The 5,000-nt window shown below is 47.7% G+C and overlaps 1 protein-coding gene across 1 annotated transcript in view; it reads right to left on the bottom strand.

The window, feature by feature from the left end:
- myo1ea (myosin IEa) overlaps positions 1-5,000 on the bottom strand; it is a 71,727-nt gene that overhangs the window by 49,071 nt on the left and 17,656 nt on the right.

Genomic DNA, 5,000 nt, shown 5'->3' with positions numbered 1-5,000 from the left:
TGTATGTATATATGTATGTATATATGTATGTATATATGTATGTATGTGTGTATGTATGTATGTGTGTGCATGTATGTATGTATGTATGTATGTATGTATGTGTGTGTGTGTGTATGCATGTTTGTATGTATGTATGTATGTATGTATGTATGTATGTATGTATGTGTGTGTGTGTGTGTGTGTGTGTGTGTGTGTGTGTGTGTGTGTGTGTGTGTGTGTGTGTGTATATATGTGTGTGTACATATGAGTGATCGTGTCCGTCTCCGGAGTGCTGAGGTCATTCATCATGCGGCGGGAATGAGTCACACTCATCTGGCTACTGTGAGAGCGGAGCAGACCTCAACACACACACACACACACACACACACACACACACACACACACACACACACACACACACACGAACAGAGCACTCACGGGACCCCAACTATTCAGGGAATCACTGGACACTTTCACACACCGGACACAGTTGTGCTGCTACTCTGGAACTAATCAGGAGTTTTTACTCCACGTTAGAGCTCTCAGGCCCTACTGCTCCTCTCGCCTCCTCCTCCTCCTCCTCCTCCTCCTCCTCCACTCCTGGAGAGCCCTCGCAGCAGGAGTTATTCAATGATTCAGGTTGGAAAACATTTACGGCCTTCCATACTCAACATTCCACCGCGTGAAAACACACACACACACACACACACACACACACACACACACACACACACAGCAGAAGAGAGCGTTTGGGCTCAGGGAGAGATGAAGAGAGAGTGGAGACTAAATTAACTTGCCATCATAAAAGCAGAACAAGACCAGACTAAATTACAGGAAAATAAAGCGCCACCCTAACTGTGGGTTGCCACGGCAACGGCCGCGCCGCTGCTGTGTGAAGCATTACAGTGGGGTTGGGGTGTGTGTGTGTGTGTGTGTGTGTGTGTGAGGGGGTGGTGGTTGGTGTGTGTGTGTGTGTGTGTGTGTGTGTGAGGGGGTGGTGGTTGGTGTGTGTGTGTGTGTGGAGTCGGTCCACAACAAGGTCTTAAAGGGTCTGAGTGGTGACGGTGTTTCTGCACACAGACTACATAAATACCTCCATCTTAACAGACTACATAAATACCTCCATCTTAACCGACTACATAAATACCTCCATCTTAACAGACTACATAAATACCTCCATCTTAACAGACTACATAAATACCTCCATCTTAACCGACTACATAAATACCTCCATCTTAACAGACTACATAAATACCTCCATCTTAACAGACTACATAAATACCTCCATCTTAACCGACTACATAAATACCTCCATCTTAACCGACTACATAAATACCTCCATCTTAACCGACTCCATCTTTGCGTAGAGTAACCGCCAGGAATGTTAACAGCTATTGAAAGCTTTCCTTTCTTTGTTTCTTTCTTTCTCTCTGTCTCTCTCTCTCTTTCTCCTGGACTTTTTTTGAATTCCTATCTTTTTCTTTTCATTTCTCAAGTTGGGCAGTGTCAAGTCTCTCCTTAGTCCCCTCTGTTCTTTTTCTTTCACTCAGTTCATCTCATCTCTCTCTCTCTCTCTCTCTCTCTCTCATCTCTTTATCTATCTCTCTTTCTCTCTCTCTATCTATCTATGTCGCTCTCTCTCTCTCCCTCTTTCTCTATCTGTCGCTCTCTCTCTCTCTCTCTCCCTCCCTCTCTTTCTCGCTCTCTCTTTCCCTCTCTCTCCCTCTCCCTCCCTCCCTCCCTCTCAACTCTGGCGGCTGTATTGTACATCAGCTCTGGATTAGCTTTCCAGACAGACGGCTCTTTTTTCCTGCACACTCTTGTTTTTACAGGTCGAGCGGCCGGTCCGCCTGCAGGACCCAGATGGGACTGATGTTCCGTGCATGCTCTCCCCTACCAGCCTCTAGTTCTAAAGCTGCTGAGCCAGTGTAAGCACTTTGGTTAAGGCACATACTAACTCCGCATTGAGGTGTGTGAGTGTGTGTGTGTGTGTGTGTATGGTGTGTTTGTGTGTGTATGGTGTGTTTGTGTGTGTGTGTGTTTGTGTGCCTGGTAAAATAAACACCCAGGTGAGAGTAATGCCACATAAGGTTCACGTATAATTGCATAATATATCACCAGGCATGATAGGATGACACAAGTACACATTATACACTACAAGGCAGGGCGGGCAGGACACACACACACACACACACACCAGCAGTACTGCACTGAGCTCTCCCTCTCTGAGGCACACCACACCCTTCCCATACACGACTGAACACACACACACACACACCACACACACACACACTTCCACACACACACACACACACACACACACACACACACACACAAAACAAACTCCACATCAGACACAGTGACTCGAAAGCGTGCCGCCCCAGGAAAACTCCCCACTGATTTGCACATGCACCACGGCATCACACGCTACACAACACCAGCACACAGGACTACAGGGAGAGGGAGATGGAGAGAGAAAGACACAGAGAGAAAGGCAGAAAAAGGCAGACAGAGAGCGAGAGAGAGAGAGAGAGAGACAGAGAAAGAGAGAGAGAGAGAGAGAGAGAGAGACAGACAGAGAGAGAGACAGAGAGCTACCAGGCCAGGACATTCTTTTGAAGAGGCTATATTTGCTGGAGTTCTTTGCTTTGCTGGACAGGAGATAATTCCCTGCTTCAACAAGGAGAGGTTAAGAAAAACAACCACTCATGAGGGACAGGGGTGTGTGTGTGTGTGTGTGTGTGCTGTAACAGTGATGGATGGATGACAGAGACTGGGGCCATGTGGGTGTTCTTTTGGTGGACTCTTTCATTTTGGACTCACACACCGTCATTAGTCTTACAGGAGGTCCAGAACTGCAGGATGTGTAAGTGTGTGTGTGTGTGCAGGTTCAAGCCCTACATGTGTGTATAGGCATGCGTGTGTGTGTGTGTGTGTGTGTGTGTGTGCAGGTTCAAGCCTTACATGTGTGTATAGGCATGCGTATGTGTGTGTGTGTGTGGATAATGTATAACTAAGAGCATATAGCCTTTCATGGGGACAGCTTAGAACAACACCATCAACATGGAGGCTCCACAACCTCTACTCACAGCACATACACTCTCTCTCTCTCACACACACACACGGCTAACACAGCATAAACACACACACACACACACACACACAAACACACACACACACACACACACACACACACACACACACACACACACACAGGCGGCTAACAGAGCATAAACACACACACACACATACACACACACACACACACCAGTGTTGCATGTTGTGTTGGACTTTGGTCTTTCTGCCTGCCTCTGGATAATAGGTTTCCACTAGCCACTCAGTCAGTCAACACACATGCACATGCAAAGGTGCGCACACACACACAGATAGATAGATACACACACCTGTGCACAGATACACACACATGCACACAGACACACAGACATGCACACAGATAGACACACAGGTACATACACACACATGCACACAGCTAGACAGACATGCACACAGGTACACATACACAGACATGCACACAGGTACACAGACATGCACACACACATGCACACAGGTACACACACACGCACACACACATGCACACAGGCACGCACACATGCACACACACATGCACACAGGCACACACATGCACACAGGCACACAGTCACACACACATGCACACAGGCACACACACATGCACACAGGCACACACATACGCACACAGGTTCACCCCTTTTTGTTGTGCTGTCCTTATTCAGCACAGGTGTTGCATGCTGGAGATGAAGTGTGTACAGTTTTGAGCATCACAATACAACTCAACCACTACACTTAGCCAGAGAGCCTGCTACAAATCCATGTCATCCATCCATCCATCCATTCATCCCTTCATTCATCCATCCATCCATCCCTTCATTCATCCATCATCCATCCATCCCTTCATTCATCCCTTCATCCATCCATTCATTCATCCATCCATCCATTCATCCCTTCATCCCTTCATTCCCCGTCATGTATGCTAAATGCAGCTCTGGGATAAAAATATCTCTCCCACCCATCAACTCTATGCAACATTTGAAGAATTCCTGCAGCAGCGGCTGTGTGTGTGTGGGTCACTGTGTGTGTGTGTGTAACGGGCCTCTTCGTCATGTAAAATACCATGGCCTTATATGGCGAGGCCCAAACCCAGCTCTTAGTACAGCCACACAGGCCACAGGAAATGGCTGCCTCTGAATTCAGTATCACGCCTCAACTCTCACACACACACACACACACACACACCGCTCTCCTCCAACTCCTTCTCCTTTTTGTCCCCCTTTCTCCTTTCCTCTATCTCCCCCCCCCCACAACTTCCTTCTACAAACTCTCCTGGCCTCTATTTTTAGATCTTTCATCCTATGTGTGTGTAAGAAAGTATGGTCTGTGTGAGTTTTTCTGTGTGTACTGTATGTGTGTGTGTTGTGTTTACATGTGTTTCTATGAATGTACCGGTGTGTGTGTGTGTGTGTGTATATGAGAGAGAGAGAGAGAGAAGAGAGAGATGAGAAGAGAGAGAGGAGAGAGAGAGAGAGAGAGAGAGAGAGAGAGAGAGAGAGAGAGAGAGAGAGAGAGATGAGAGAGAGAGAGAGAGAAGTGAGAGAGAGAGTAGGTGTAAATGTGTGAAGAATGCCCCCACAGCATCTTTCCAACAGGCGTGAGCTGCTGGTGGTGATGAGTGCAATACTCTGGGCCTCCCCCGCTTTTCCTTCTCTCTTAAACTAACGGCAAACTCTTCTGACCTCCATATCTGCAGAGCCACATGGAGTCTATACATCCACCCACAGCCACATCCACCCCGTCCCCCGGCTTACAGCACCACGGACATGGCCACCGCCTCTGGGAAACTCCAACGGGGCAGTGGCACTTGTTGATTTAGGTGGTGTTAAAGCTGCCTCCATATCTGCCCAACCACACCGTGTGAGTCTATGCATCCATATGCACACACCCACCGATCCCATAATCATCCTCCTCCTCTTCCTCCTCCTCTGGAG

The sequence above is a fragment of the Alosa sapidissima genome, chromosome 20 (assembly GCF_018492685.1).
Source record: "Alosa sapidissima isolate fAloSap1 chromosome 20, fAloSap1.pri, whole genome shotgun sequence".
Lineage (NCBI taxonomy): Eukaryota > Metazoa > Chordata > Actinopteri > Clupeiformes > Clupeidae > Alosa > Alosa sapidissima.
The sequence above is the reverse complement of the archived record's forward strand: the minus strand, read 5'-3'. Positions and strand labels throughout refer to the sequence as shown.